We start from the raw sequence: 17,156 nt of genomic DNA on the forward strand, positions 1-17,156 counted from the left end.
CTAATATTTAATAATCCACATTTCACTGTTTTACTCTTTGGTTCAGATGTGGATACTGTATTGTTCTTTCTTTTTGATTGTTTATGTTTAAGTTGTTTGTTGCTGGTTTTTAGTTTGTTTTTTGTCTTTTTGGAAGCTGACACAGTCTCTATGGAGATGGGTTTTTGGGGGGGTAGCAGGAGGAGAGAAGCTGCAGAGAGGCGTGTAAGACTGCAACTCTGCTTCCTGGTCCCAACTCTGGATAGTCATATTTTGGGGGGTTTAATAAATTTGTCCATATTTCTAGAAATGAGAGCTGCTCCATCCAAAGTGGGATGGATGCCGTCTCTCCTAACAAGACCAGGTTTCCTCCAGAAGGTTTGCCAATTATCTATGAAGCCCACATCGTTTCTGGGACACCACTCAGACAGCCAGCAATTTAAGGAGAACATGCGGCTAAACATGTCACTCCTGGTCTGATTGGGGAGGGGACCAGAGAAAACTACAGAGTCCGACATTGTTTTAGCAAAGTTGCACATCGATTCAATATTGATTTTAGTGACCTCCGATTGGCGTAACCGGGTGTCATTACTGCCGACGTGAATTATGATTTTACTGAATTTACGTTTACCCTTAGCCAGCAGTTTTAAATTTCCTTCAATGTCGCCTGCTCTGGCCCCTGGAAGACAATTGACTATGGTTGCCGGTGTCTCTAGCTTCACATGTCTGAGAACAGAATCACCAATTACCAGAGTTTGACCCCCGGCGGGTGTGTCACCGAGTGGGGAAAAACGGTTAGACACATGAACGGGTTGGTGGTGTACCTGGGGCTTCTGTTTAGGACTATGCTTCCTCCTCACCGTGACCCAGCCGCCCTCTTTCCCCAGCTGCTTGGGGTCTGCCGGGGAACAGCTAGCGGGGCCTACGCTATCTTCGGCTGCACCAGCTACAGGGGCCTGGCTAGCTACGGGTGAATGAAGGGTGCGAAGCCGAGTCTCCAATTCAGTAATCCTGGCCTCCAGAGCTGCAAATATGCTACATTTGTTACAGATATCATTACTGCTAAAGGAGGCCGAGGAGTAACTAAACATCTGACACAATGAGCAAGAAAGTGCAGGAGGGACAGGTGAAGTAGCCATGGTGCTAACGAGTCGGCTACGAGCTAAGCTAAGCTAGCGAAACAGTACAGAGACAGTGAGTGAATACTTTGGCTATAAATTAGGTAGTGAGTACACAGAAAGTGTGCTTCGGATGAAGCACGTGAAGATTATACTATGAAAGAAGAATGTATTTAAAAGTTGTTAATTAAATTGCTAAGCAAATAAGCTACTCAGAAACACCACTGTGTTTGAGCAGGAACAGGAAGTGATACTCTACCGCAGAGTGAGCGAACACCAAGTGACAGTATAGGCAGTAAGGTTCAGAGCGCACGCCTGCACACACCGACATACGGTGAATGACGGTGCGTGGTTGTAGGTTTGTTTGTTACAAACAGAGGTAGTCTATGACAGAAACGGTGAGTTAAGGATTAACAGAAACATCTGGTTCGCTGTTCTTTAGCTTGTCTGCAAAAAATCTGAAATACTGAATGTAAAATAATTGCAATGTAAGGAAAAGGAAATATTTGCCCTATTCGTTGACGTCTGCCACCATAAATCACAGCAAACTTTGATGTTAACACTGTGCTGTATATGTGGGGAAGGGGGCTTACTGATGATGGCAGTGGTGTGTTTGTGTGTGTGTTTGGTTGGGGGCATTGTGCTGTATATAGACTTGAGGGGAGAGAAAAGGTGACAGTGGGTCAGATGACCAAAGAGAGGGAGAGAAAGCACAGAAGGCGGCTGCACAGGAGGGACGGATGTCCAGGAAACAGGCATAAAAATCAACAAAAATAATTGTGCATGCAAACACACACTGTCAGAACACTGATTTGGTTTGTGTGGTTTCCTCTCTGAGGGCCTGGCTGTTGCCCTGGCCCTCAGAGAGTGACAGGTTTTCTTGTCATGTTTACCAAAAGGACTTGAGCCCCATGTCAGGAACCAGTCACCCACAGATGACAGGGACAGAAAAGGATTTTATGTTTCAGACATCATCACCTGCACAAAGCCTGCACAACCTGATCCTAGGTTTATAGTAGCGCAACTTTTCCTTGGTTGCATTACAGTGCCACTTTACAAGGGGTGCTGTGTTTTCACTGTGCCAAAGTTTATTCAAATCAGTCAATCCAAGCAAGTGTGACCCTGCCTTTGTGAATGTAGGCTTTAGAAATTGGATAAAGGCTCTCTTCAGGTTCTCAGGACATGCAAAAAGTCAGTTACATATCCATGCCATGAACATCTGTGCTCAAAGTGGGAACACTGTAGCTTCACAGCTTTCTTCAGCTGTTGCCAGAAAACAGGAGGAAGCAAGGTATGGATTACTGAAGATTATAGGCTCCATCAAATACTTAGTTTTGCAAGGTTTAGCTCTACGAGGTCATGTAGGTATAGTTGTTGGTATAGTTTATTGGTGTCAATACAGTGATGCAAATGATTGAGTATACATATAAATAAGCAGAGTCACCATGTGGTATTTTTGCCATCTTGCAATAATTTCCTTAGGGACTAATAAAGTATTCTGATTCTGATTCTGAATACAGCAGTGGAGAGGCGACAAGCAAAAATGCTTGAATATGAGTCACAGTGACATTAAAACTGATGAAGACAGTCGTGGTTAGAGGCAGCAATTGTTATGGCAAATGCAGATGGACCCAGGAAGCAGAACGCACGGAGGCAGAGTTGCGGTGAAGACAGTTTATTTACAGTGAGGGGGAGGTATTTACAAGGACAAAATATATACAGTGTATGAATGGGGACGCGGAGCCAGGACGTGCAGGTGACGAAAACACACACAGGTAGTGCACTCGATTTGGTACTGTTTGATGCCAAAACCTCCAGACGGAAAACAAACCAGTCGAGGCAAAATCCTAGGGAGGAAACAAAACTCCTTACAGTCACCAAAATAATCCAAGGGCTCCAGCAGGCAGGGGCAGAATTTCAGACGCTCCAAAAAAGGCCAATACTCCGACACTAGTCTTCTGTCAGGTAGCTCCTAAAGAACACTTCTGAGGAAAGCGTCTGATGAGTAACAGGTGTGCCAGGTCCAGTGACTCACTGCCCCGCCTACCTATACAAAAAGGGAGGCACCAAAAAACACATACAGACAAAAACACCACATAACCAGAACCCAACTCCTAACAGCAATGAACTTAAAAAGATACTTTAAATTCCACTGGTCTAAAATCTCAGGACTCAGGACCACCACAGCTGAAGAAAAATGTTTTAGTTTTTAGTTCAGTTTTCCTGAAATAGAAGTTGTATAGCTGCAGTTTAACAGATGAAATCATGTTCAGTGCTTTGTCCTGTCAGTGAACACAGATTCTTTATTTGCACTGAATGGGACAGCATATTTTCACTGCTTTTGGCATAATGACAATAGAAGATTCAGATTCATTGAGTGTGAACGCAAACATCAACACATATGCACTCGTTTTGCAATTTTAGGCTCATGCTTTAAAAATAGTTGTACACGCTAATGAATGACTTCTTTTTAGTTTCAAAGTCTGACCTGCAAAGCCCGTCCACCCAGTGTCCTCCTCAGTCATGCTGGTTACATGATTGCTGTAGAAGTGCTAAACTACTGTGACCCGAGTAATTGAATTGAGCTCACTCTGCAATAACTAATCGGTGATGTGGTAGTTTAAGTATTCATTACCAAACTGTATGACTGAAGTATATATCTACTTTGTCTAACAGTTAGCTTTGCTTAGCCTAGCTTCCTCCTGTATGAAGGACAAGTTTTCTTTGGGTTTCTCGTGTTTGTTGTTCTTGCGTGTAAAAGAAGTCATCTTGCATCACTTCTGATTGGTGAGCATGACTAGTACAAGAGAGACCATCAGTTTATATAACATCATTTTATATAACACTGTATTTCAAACCTCGATCAGGCAAAACATGGAGGCTAATTGCATGGTTTCAAATTGCAATTTTGATTTTAAGTCGACTAATTGTTCAGACCTGCTCTGGGGTCTGTCTGAAGTATTAAATTCACATGGACATATATTTGTCTCAACACCTACACAGGAGAACTTTTTTGTAAGTGTGAAATGGAAAATAGAAGAAGAAGTAGAGATGTGGGTGTTCCTATTTACATATTTTTATTTTCTCTGTTTCTTTCGCCAGATCAGAGCACCTGCCTGTACACCTGCTGTTAACCAAGCAGTTATTTTCTAGCTGCTACACTGACCACAAAATCATGACATATGAAGACATATAAATGACAGGAGCTGTCCAGTGCCATGCACAGACATTAAAAATGAATGACAACAACCATGGGTCAAAGCAACAAATGGTGAACATTTATTAAGATATCATGATTTAGGTAATGTAGTGGGATAACTTCTGTTGTTATTATGATATTATGTTAGTGATGATGCCGCTTTGGTTTTCATTTATTCACAGCTTTGTGGCGTATGGTGGAGTGTCAGGGCCACATTAAGAAGATAATCTACCACGGCTGCTGTACCGTCTACAACACGGCTTGTGTAGATGAGTTAGTAATATCTCTCCCGAGCTTGCAGAATTAACTAAATTAAACCACATCCCACTTTTAAAGACAGTAGAAGGCGATTTGGCTAGATGGATTTCTCTACCCATATCACTCATGGGAAGGGTCGCCGCTATAAAAATGATGATCTTGCCAAAAATAAACTATTTATTTTCAATGATCCCAAATAAGCCATCACAAGATTGGTTCAGATCTCTAGACTCGTATATTTCTAAATTCCTTTGGAAAGATAAACCCCCACGTATCAGCTTAAAAACATTACAAAGGACCAAGGATAAAGGAGGACTAGATCTGCCTAACTTTAATCACTACTTTTTAGCCAACAGGCTTCAGTTCATCTCTAGATGGTTTAAACACACCTTCTTAGATGAAACCTGGATAGATGTAGAACAGGTACTATGTAATAACCTAGAAATTTCAGACCTACCATTTATCAGCTCAAACATCAAACGACATGAATGCTTTAAAAGCATCAATATCAGCTCTTCTCTGACAGCATGGTGGGAGTTTCTAAAAATGACAGAGTCTTCATTAATCCCATGCAAACGTACACCTATCTGGAACAATCCGGACATATTACAAAACAATAATATGATCAACTTGCCAGTTTGGAGTTATAAAGGAATTAAATACTTGGAACATATATTAGAAAGAACAGACTTTATTTTGTTTGACAGACTAGTTACACAATATGGGATCAACAAGAAAATATTTTTGGAATATCAACAAATTAAATCCATAGTAAAAAAGAAATTTAATCCCAGTGAAGCTGAATTACAAACACCACCAAGTGTGGTACAATCTTTTAATCTAACCCCCCCCCCCCCCCCAAATTATTGTCTAAAATATACAGAACACTTTCTAAAGTAGATGAATCAATATCCCTTCTGATTGCAAAATGGGAAGCAGATTTATCAATCAGCTTAGACCCAAACCTTTGGTCTCAGATATGCTTAAAAACCTTTCAATGGATCAGAAATCCCAGTTTGCCATTAATACAATACAAAATATTACACAGAGTGCACTATGCTGGTCATAGGATGTTCAAGATCGGCTATACGTCTTCCAACAACTGCTCACACTGTCAAGCAAATACACCGGACAATTACATCCACGCTCTTTGGTTCTGTCCACCAGTTCAGAAGTTTTGGCGCAAGATATGTGACGACCTATCAAAGTGTCGGAAATGTAACATTCCAGCCTCCCCTTTAGTATGCTTGCTGGGCAACTTGGATGAGGTCACTGCAGAAATAAACACAGCCCGCATTGTTTTTACGGCCCTATGCATTTCCAAGAAAATGGTCCTCATTAACTGGAAAAATAAAAATAATCTTAATTCTAACCAATATAAAAACCATCTAATAGATCACATTAGTCTTGATACAGCCTCTGCCATCACATTTGATCAATCCCTCTGGACTACTTTGATTGGCTTCATCACCTAGTGGGGGTGGGGGGTCATGGTTTAGTGCTGCCTTCGCTATTGTGGTTGATATGGGGGTAGGGACGGCCTTAGGGCATCTAGGGATTCCCTAGGGACGTTTTCCCTGTAGGGCCTAACGCGGGGTTGTGGCCATGACCTGGTTAGGGGCTCTGGTGGCTCTTAGATGGTGTTTTCCTTGCGGCTGCTTACAGCGGAGATGGGGGAGGGTCTGTGCTGGTGGACGTTGGTTACTGGCCTGGTAGCCTGGCTGCCCCTGGGTGGGTCCGGGATGGGCGTGGAGGCTTGGGGGTCTGGTGGTGCTCCGCCCCCAGGCTGGGGCTCTGGCTGGGCCTTGGGGCCTTGGGTCCTGGTTGTTGTGTCGCCGGGGTGGTGCATGGGGGACCTCTGGTGCATCGGCCCAAATGGAGGGCTCTCTAACTGGTGGGGAGGCTGTTACATCTTTGCAGGAGGTCTCCTCTCTACAGGAGCAGACTCTGCAGGTGGGGGAAAGATATTGGAGAGGTGGAGAATGACTCAACCTGGGTGTCTATTGTCTTGTGTAGTCTGGGAGAAGATTGGATGACGGGGTGGGTGCATTTTTCTCTGCGGTGGAGTCGGGTGGGCTGTCCCGGACTCTGTGGGGCCGGGTGGTGCTGCTGCTGTGGCCCCGGTCCGGATGGGCCTGGGCCCCCTTGCCCTGGTGGGTTCCAGAGTGTGGGGGTGCCTACTGGGGTCAGCGGGGGAGCTTAGGTGTAAGACTCCACCTCTCTGGGGACATCTCGGGCTCTCCGAGGTGTGGAGACCTCTCCCCCCTCGGCACGCTCCCTGCCGGTGGCTGGTGCCCTCGGATGTTGGTGTGTTGGTGGTTCTGGGGGCGACCGTGGCTCAGGGATTTGGGAAGCCTCGCTTCTGTCAGTCTGCCCCAGGGCAGCTGTGGCTACAACTGTAGCTTGCCTCCACCAGTCTTATGAATGTGAGAGTGAATGAACAGTGGAATTGTAAAGCGCTTTGGGTGCCTAGAAAAGCTCTATATAAATGCAATCCATTATTGTTATTCATTCTTGGTGTCTGGGGCTGGGCGCTCATGTATGTACCGACTCACTCCTGGTGGCCGATTGGCGGGGCCTGGCACCTGTGGCCCAGCTAGGCCCCTTACGGGGGGTCGGGTGCCCTCAGGCCTCTCGGCCTGATGCCCGGTCCTCTCTGGCACAGCTGGCTGCTGGCAGAGCCCGCGGGCACGTCACTGCAACCCCCTCTGGCCTCTGCTCCGTGGCTGCTTGGTGACCTCTCATTTGGGGCTCTCCTCAGCTCTTCCCAGGAGGGTGGCACGTTGGCCCCCTGGTGGTCCTCCTTGGGTCCTCGTACTCTGGGGCCTCTGGATGTCTGGGGCCTGGATCTCCTCCATACCTGCTTCATGCCCTGGGGGACGGGGCTATGGCTCCCCACACTCCCTAGCAGATCGTTACATGGGGAAACCTTTTGAATACAAGCGTGCTGATCCACACAGGTATGCACACAGGTGTGCACACAGGTGTACACACGGGTATTCACAGACACAAACTACACCTTTCTTGGCTGCTACCTCAAAGCACATTGTGCGCTGTCTATCTTGCGTGCTGTAACATAACATCTAATACTTGGTATCTACTGTTATCTACTGTTAGCTGTTTTATTGTGATGGTGTTGTGTTTATTATGTTGCTCTTTCTTGTTTGTTTTCTCTTCTGTTTCTTATCTCCATACAGGTGATCCAGGTGTTTTGTTTGTTTTTCTTTCTTTCTTCCCCCCTTTCTCACCGTCTCTTCTCCCCTCTATTTTTCTTTCTCTCCCTCTCTTTCTTTCATTCTTTCTCCCTGTCCTATCCCCCAGTCATGTCTGTCCCGTCTGTAACAACCGAAAATCTAATCAAATAAATATATAATTATAATAAAGGTCAATCAAATGGCCCAGATGCAAGACCATGATGATCCAATTGGTAAAGTAAAGCCGCTTGGCATCTTTCTTAGCCTTCAGACAACAATTCTGATGGCTAAAGATCCAAACGGGACAGGCAAAAAAAAAAAAAAAAGATGAGTCAGTGAAGCAAACTGATCAGCTGTCTTATTGTGTCTTTTGTGTGTTTGGTTTTGTGTATTCAATGAACCGAACGCCGTCTTTACTGCACGAGGGTGTGACCATCCACATCCTTTCATCTGTCCACTGTCAGCCAATAATTTTGTAAAAATCTGGCCAAGTCTTCCAAGTGTACGTGCTTTTCCTTCTGACCAGATGCAGATTTCTGTACCATCACTTTATTGCCCTTATACTGCTCAGCACACAGTGTATGTGCGCTAAAACAGAAACTGTTTCACTGCTTCTTTGTAGTGGCAGGTTACAAAACATCATAAGATGCTGAGTGGCCATACAAGACAGAATTTGGTTAGCAACAACTCTCTGAGGCCTTTACTGTGAAACAGAACGCTGTCTTATCCAGCTAACTTCAAGGTTTAATGTGGGATTTTTTTGTAATCCAAGACATAATGCCAGGTCAACTCATGCTTTGAACCTAATCTGCTCCAGAGCAAATCATGTTCAAATGTGAGAGCAACAGGTAGAAAATCACAACCTACTAACCAGGAAGACCAAAAAAGAACAAAATAAATAAAATCCCCGATCCTGGAAGATCCCTCAGACCGCTGTGTGCAGAGAGTAGGAGGGTGTAAAATCTTTTAGCAGAGTCTGATGTCTTTGTCTTTCCATGGTGAGCAACAATAATGAATATAGATTCTCTACAACAACTTTATTGTTTTGGAAGTATTAATATATTATCCCAAAACTTCTACATTTAACCTTTTAATCAGACCAGCAAAAATCTAGTATTGAATTTTAGCACAGTCATAAAAAATTATTTGCTAAAAGCATTTTTGCAGCTGAATATTTTAAATTACAGTTAGGATTACTGGTTGGCTGTTTCACCTGTAAGACATTAAAATAACATGCTAAGGTTTAATAGTCTATACGGAATACACTCTGAGCCCTGGGCAGTGTTGTGCTAATAAGAGAAGGTTTGTGTGTGCAGTGAAACAGTAATTTTTGTATTTCACAATTTATTGATATGTTTGATCCTTTCTGACCTACATTAATGAAGCAGCCATTAGAGCACCATGTCCGCTCTAATAGTTCCTGTAGTCGTTGCAGACTTGTTGAAACTCCCTCACCCGTCAAAGCAGCGTCTGTGTTATTCGAGTCCAGCAGATGGCAGTGTTTCACTGTCATATGACGGCTGTCTGAAGCTTCAGCTGGATTGTTCGTTTAAATTAGATCGTTGTATAGAATAGTTTGTGTTTGCTAGGTTTGCTATGCAACAGTGGGGAGGAAAAACTCCCTTTTAACAGGAATATCTAGACATGAGTGATTACTGCAGTGGGGCACTATCTGTGCTATCTATAAGAAATGTTAGGAACAATAAAACTCTGAGGATCAGGGCTCCATTTCACTCCAGTGTTCAGTGGCATTTTAAGAGAGTGAATACCGACGCTAAATGTCTTTGTAAAGCAAAAGCACGTTGTTAGCCTTTACAGAGCAAAGCTATGGATCAATGTGCAGTGAAGAAAAATCGAGGTGGCCAGTCTGTCCTTTCCTAACCAATCACAGAGCTCCTTACATTGTTGCGCTGGAGAATAACTAAATATAATATAAATATAATATAAAGATGATATTGAAAATAATCTTTTGTAGAGTCACTACTTAGTGGGCAGAGGACAGTTATCACTTTGCTGGATGCTTTAAAGTCGCATGTTCTGTATTTGCTGTATGCAGATTAACAGGATATTAACAGATTAACAGCTTTCATTAGACTTCATATGATAATCAACAGTGAAGTGTTTCTCTTTCAGTGTTTATTCTTGCTCATTGAATGATCTCTGTTCAGATAATATGCTGCACTCATCTCATGTTTCTTTAAATACGGCATCACTTGTCCAGCTGTCAAACTCTGAAAGAGTTACAGTTTCACCACTGAGCACTTTGAACGGTTATTCTTTTATTTAAAAGCATTTATTTGAGCTGCATTATCATCAATACGACAAAAACAGTGACTTCAACAAAAATGTATCTAAAAATATTTAGGGGGAAATGTTCCTACACCCCTCATGTAAATGTTACACCTCCAAAAGGGAGAAATAATCAGAATAAGGCGTAATCATTGTCTTGATAATAATGACCATGAAAATGAAACTAGGCCTACCTTTAGTTCAGCACACTCAGTGTTACATAAAGACATGCGAACATCCCATCATCCATTCTGGAGCCTACTTTTAAAAGAGCGAGCTGTTTATTCTGGCTGAGTAGCAAACAGAACCAACCATGAAAACCTAAACTGGGAAAACACTTGGAAACCTTGAACACTGGGAATATGGAGACACAGGGGGTAGGTGAACAGACACTCTGACAAAGGACAGAGGAAAACAGAGACAATATATATAAGACAAGAAGTAACACAGACACCCTTTTCGGTGACAAAAAAGAGAAAATATCCAGTGAAAGGCAGTTCTCTTGGAAAAACTGCCTTATTGATGTCAACGGTCAGAGAAAAATGTCTGATAGGAAGGCAACCGTAGCTCATACAACCATTTGTTCCAACCAAAGAATGCAGAGAAACACGTTTTGTGTTTTATAATTTATTGATATGTTTGATCCTTTCTGACCTGCGTTAATGGAGCCATTAGAGCTCCATGTCCGCTACAATAGTTCTGTAGTTTGATGCTTGAGTCGTTGCAGACTTGTTGAAACTCCCTCACCCGTCAAAGCAGCGTCTTTGTTATTCGAGTCCAGCAGATGGCAGTGTTTCACTACAGTTCTCAAAATTTGACATGAGTAGATTGGATAAATGTTGCCTGGTCTGATGAGTTTGATTTCTGCTCTGACATGCAGATGGTCGGGTCAGAATTTGGCATAAATAGCATGAAAGGATGGATCCATGCTGCCTCATGTCAGCTGTGCAGACTAGTGGTGGTGGTGTCACTGTGGGGGGGAGGGGGGGTATTTTCTTGCTGAAACGTTACATAGTGTGTGTGTGTGTGTGTGTGTGTGTGTGTGTGTGAGAGAGAGAGAGAGAGAGAGAGAGTGAGAGATAGTAAGAGAGAGCTTGAGAGAAGCTGAGCTTTATTCAAAGTGATTTGAAACAAACTGCAGCAATAAGGGCAAACTAGTGCACAGTTATGTTTACGTGAGCGTTATTTTGTATGCATTTGACAGTTCCATAACTGTGAGAATACATTGATAGCATTTAACTCTAGTAACAGGCATTTGTACCAGTAAGCATGAAAAAGTAGGGAAAAGAACTAGTATGTAAGCACTGACTAGTACTGTAAAGTATATGTGTATATAGGGCAATCGTGGCTCAAGAGTTCGCAGTTCATCCTGTAATGGAAGGTTGCCAGATTGAGCCCCGCCTCCGACAGTCTCGGTCGTTGTGTCCCTGGGCAAGACACTTCACCCGTTGCCTACTGGTGGTGGTCAGAGGGCCCGGTGGCGCCAGTGTCCGGCAGCCTCGCCTCTGTCAGTGCGCCCCAGGGCAGCTGTGGCTACAATGTAGCTGCCATCACCAGTGTGTGAATGTGTGAATGACTGAATGTAGTGTAAAGCTCTTTGGGGTCCTTGGGGACTAAGTAAAGCGCTGTACAAATACAGGCCATTTACTGTGCGTGTGTTTATGCTCAAGTGTATGAATAAATTAGTCAGTATTAAACAGTTGCAATTTAAACAGTAGAAGAGTGGCACTATATTTATATATTTATAAAGAATTTCAAACAACAATTAATTGATGCTCAAAGCAGGTTTATTTAATTAATATTCAGATTTCCAATTAGTTCCGAATTCATTCAGCAGCAAATCACATCACCAGTCACTTCAAGGCTGTATGTATTATTGTAAGGTAGACCCTACAATAATACATACAGAGAACCCAACAATCATATGACCCCCTATGAGCAAGCACTTTGGCGACAGTGGGAAGGAAAAACTCCCTTTTTACAGGAAGAAACCTCCAGCAGAACCAGGCTCAGGTTGGGGCGGCCATCTGCTGCGACCGGTTGGGGTGAGAGAAGGAAGACGTTTGTTGTAGGTCTGATTGAAGGACTGATGTGATGGTAAGTTGTCTGCTGCTCCGCTTTGAATATTGAGAGATTAGTTGATGGATTTCAAGCCAAATTGTGCCCAAGTTTAAGACCATATTCATTGGTTGTTTTTGTTGATGTTATTGTTTTGGGCTTTTTTTCCACAAGAATTTCTAGCTCCCCTAGAATTCTGGCCACCCAAACGATGATTGCTGCTGAGAGAGCACAAGGTTTTGTCCCCCTGTGTTATTCATATCAGTGCAGGGGGTTCTCCTTGAGAGGCGAGGGTCGAAAAAGGGATGCTTCAGAACCTCCGAGGGTGTTATGCGCTGATTTGCATCCAAGGCCAACATTTCTTTGATTAGCCTTACAAATAATGATTGGCCATTTTCCGGTCCTCGCCTAACCTTCAGCAGTTGTTCGAGGTCATCGAGACGCTTAAGTTTTATCCATCGAGTTTCCTTGGATCGATAATCTGTCTCGTATTGAAATTGTTCTTGGGTCTTAAATGTCCAGCGCTGTTCGTTGTAGTTATCCTCGATGAAATAGCAGTCAGTGTAGAAGCCAGACTTTAGAAGATGATCTGGTAGCTGACCCTGAGTTTCAATTATGAATTTCAAAACATCATAATCGTCTTCCCCAGGATAGAGAGGCACCCCTGTAGCAAGCTCCACAGCTACCAGCCCCAGAGACCACATGTCAATTGCTTCATCGTATGGAATGCCAAGCATAACCTCAGGTGCACAATAACCAACCGTCCCCACACGGTCACCAGGAATCACTGCAGAAGCAGGACATGCGAGGCCAAAGTCTATGAGTTTGACTTTGACGGGAGACTCACTGCGGTTCACAACCATGATGTTTCCTGGTTTGAGGTCAGCATGCACTATTCCCACAGAACCCAGGTGGAACAGAGCATTTGCGAGCTGATGCAAAATTGGCCTGAGTTCTCTCATTGGGAGACCTCGGTTATTCCGGTCCCCAATGTAGTCCCACAGGCTTTGGTCGAGGAGTTCGAAATTCAAGCAAATGCGCTCTCCATCGAGGAAATAGCCGTTCCATTCGACAATGTTGCACCTGTCTGGATCCAAGCGTCGTAGCTGCTCCAGGATGAAAATTTCCAGTTTTGCCTGGAGCAGAATTTCAGGGTCGCTCTTGTTGACTTTAATAGCAACAGTTTGTTTGTTTTTTGTATCGCGACATCTGGTTACCAAACCAAAGCCTCCTTCTCCAAGGAAGGCCTCTACCACGTGGTGATCTCCTAAAATGGTCCCTTCCGTTATTTGAAGATCATCTTCAGAGGCAGATGGGTTGGCTGAGGTGTTGATGTCTCCTTTTTGAGGAAATTCAACTGAGTTTTGGAAACTGCAGCTGAATTTTTGCGATCCATGACTTTTCCAGCTTGAAGGCTGCTGAGAGAGCACAAGGAGTTCTCCCCCTGTGCTATTCATGTCAGTGCAGGGGGTTCTCCTTGAGAGGCGAGGGTCGAAAAAGGGATGCTTCAGAACCTCTGAGGGTGTTATGCGCCGATTTGCATCCAAGGCCAACATTTCTTTGATTAGCCTTACAAATAATGTTTGGCCATTTTCCGGTCCTCGCCTAACTTTCAGCAGTTGTTCGAGGTCATCGAGACGCTTAAGTTTTATCGATCGAGTTTCCTTGGATCGATAATCTGTCTCGTACTGAAATTGTTCTGGGGTCTTAAATGTCCAGCGCTGTTCGTTGTAGTTATCCTCGATGAAATAGCAGTCAGTGTACAAGCCAGACTCTAGAAGATGATCTGGTAGCTGACCCTGAGTTTCAATTATGAATTTCAAAACATCATAATCGTCTTCCCCAGGATAGAGAGGCACCCCTGTAGCAAGCTCCACAGCTACCAGCCCCAGAGACCACATGTCAATTGCTTCATCATATGAAGTGCCAAGCATAATCTCAGGGGCACAATAACCAATTGTCCCCACAGCACCACCAGGAATCACTGCAGAAGCAGGACATGCGATGCCAAAGTCTATAAGTTTGACTTTGACAGGAGACTCACTGCGGTTCACAACCATGATGTTGACAGGTTTGAGGTCAGCATGAACTATTCCCACAGAACCCAGGTGGAACAGAGCATTTGCGAGCTGATGCAAAATTGGCCTGATTTCTCTCATTGGGAGACCTTGGTTATTCCGGTCCCCTATGTAGTCTGACAGGCTTTGGTCGAGGAGTTCGAAATTCAAGCAAATGCGCTCTCCATCGAGGAAATAGCCGTTCCATTCGACAATGTTGCACCTGTCTGGATCCAAGCGTCGTAGCTGCTCCAGGATGAAAAGTTCCAGTTTTGCCTGGAGCAGAATTTCAGGGTCGCTTTTGTTGACTTTGATAGCAACAGTTTGGTTCTTTTTTGTATCGCGACATTTTGTTACGACACCAAAGCTTCCTTCTCCAAGGAAAGCCTCCACCACGTGGTGATCTCCCAAAATGGTCCCTTTAGATATTTCAAGCTCATCTGAGCTGAAGGATGGGTTGGCTGACATGGTGTAATGTGTCTGTTTGCGCTGTAAATTGGTGAGAAACAAAACTGAACTTGTTTTGGTTTCTCCTGTAAATTGCTCTCAAAACTTCTCGAAAGGGTTTTAGTTGCTGCAGGTCAACGTCCGTTAAGCATAAAGTAACAGGTGAGCGCTCCTATTTATGGGTTTTGGGATCAAAGCAAAGTTATGACGTCAGAAAAGATCGAAGCAAAGTTACCACTCAAAAGCGATCGAAGCATTCTAATATGTGCGCATGCGCACATATTAGAAGCGATCGAAGCGATTCTAATATGTGCGCATGCGCACACACGTGCTTGTTTGTGTAATATTGTTCACACTAAATTTGACCCTAATCAATTTAATATCAGTCAATCAAAGAAAATGTCAGTTTTGGAAAATTTTAAAATGACATAACTGACAGTTAAAACATTTTTTGTTCATGTATTTGTATTGTTTTCGGGGTTTTTTGCATACCATGTCAAGCTTTTCTGTATATAGTCATGTCGTAGATTTCGGAGCAAACAAGAAATTGAATTGGATTTTAATATTGCAGTGCTTGGATTTCGGATTTGGTGCTTAAAACTTCTTGAAACTGTAACCGTATTTCATTCACCACAAATAACTATCTGATTGAATAGTTTCTTATCAGATAGAGAAATAAAATGAGTCGCAAAGTCTAAAAGCAACATTTCTCTGCCTGGGCTGTACCTCTGCACGTTAGTCTGTTTCAATGTGTGACCCCCCACCCCCTCCCTGATCAGTCGGGGGTGAGTGCACTAATGTGCCTGGAGGCCGTTTTAATGAGTGTTTGCTGGAAAACGAAAAATACAAGAAGGATTTGTACGTTTTCACAACGGGGGAGTTGCGTAAGTACTAGTAAATAATTTTCTCGAGTGTGTACGTTACACATGTTATTTTTTAAAAATTGGTATTATTATTTTGCTAGCTAGCAAACTCGCGGGATAAAGGATTGAAGTGCACTCAGTGCGATACAATACGGTGCCGCTATTCTAACAGTTAGTTATTGCAGGGTAACTTGTAGAATATGCTGTGAATTTAACCAAGATTACACAGCAGTAGCAGTAATACGAGTTACTTCCCTCAAGTGAAAGCGTTAAACGTTAGCCCGATGCTTAACTAGCCAACGTCAGGCTTTCTGATTGAAGGCTAAAAGCGACGTTGTCACCAAGTAAACAGAATATTGATGATATTTTTGTGTATTGCTGCAGCTTTTTCAAGTATTAACCTGGTGTCTTTGGGAACACCTTAGGGGGAAATGACGGTAATATGACTGAACCATATGGGAACAAAGAATAGGCACTTTTTTGTGCTACCGAAGTTTCCTCCTTTCATTCAAAATCTGTTTATCATTAAACAATTTAAACATAATGGCTTCAAGCTCACATTGAGGCCTGTGGGGCACTATCAGCCACTGAGACAGTAGACAAGTGACTATTTCACACTTTAAGGCTGCCTGTTTATTTAAGGGAGATGAACAGTACATTATAACTGTACATAATAATATCAATGATGATAGATTAAATAAATAGGTTTTTGAAAGACGCTTGTGCATTTTTAAAGTCTAAAGTGTTGAATTGATCTGAGTATGTCATCTGTTCAAAGCCTCTCCCAGTCAGTGCTGTTCTCTATGCCTGTTGTTGAAAACTCGTTCGATTTGGGCAAGAGAAGTAAGCAGACTGAGTCCAGGTAGGTGCCAAAAATAGTGATCTTTATTTACACACTTGCGCAGAGTGTGGGAAGAAACTTGCAACAACAATCTTACAATCTTCAACGAGCAGACCGCTCCCCATCCTTATATTACCCTGATGACGTCACAGCTAGATCTTACTGGAAATGATAACAGTTCCAAAGTTCTCCTTATATAGGCATCCAATACTACTTTCGAGACAAACAAGTGTGTGATATGTTGTGCAGTTTTGTGAGACTGTGTGTCCAACCGAGAGATTGTCCTGAGACGACCTCCCTGTTCTTAGTACGTGCAGGAGTGAACGTGCGTACTTTCCATGACTCTCTATGTGCATGTTGGTGTAGGCCTGAATATGTGTGTAAGTGAATGTAGAAGGCCCTACTGGACCCACAGCTTCGAGAGGTGTGAATACAATGATATGGATACCATTTGCAACAGCTTAAGCAGATAGAATAATAGAGAACAACAATAGACTAATTAAAGTGATGATAATATGCATACATTAATATTTTGATCAGATTACCATAGATATAATTCAGAGATTATTCTGTCAACTGGTTCAACAATGATGAATGATTGATCAATGATAGCCCTGATTATAAATTGTCACCATGAGAATACAAAATAAAATATCTCTTGTCCACACTCCTCCTCTTTGGCCATCGGCCAACCTTTACCCGAATTTGTTTCACTCCTCTGTCCAGGCGGCTTCTCGCAACGGCATCATATACCCCGGACCAGCTGAACCAGCTGAACCAGAGTCTAGGGCCCTGCTTACCAGTTTTACCAACACTCGCCTAACCAGAGGAATGAGACAACATCCGATCATCA

The sequence above is a fragment of the Perissodus microlepis genome, chromosome 23 (assembly GCF_051167445.1).
Source record: "Perissodus microlepis isolate ML-2025 ecotype Zambia chromosome 23, ASM5116744v1, whole genome shotgun sequence".
NCBI classification, from domain to species: domain Eukaryota; kingdom Metazoa; phylum Chordata; class Actinopteri; order Cichliformes; family Cichlidae; genus Perissodus; species Perissodus microlepis.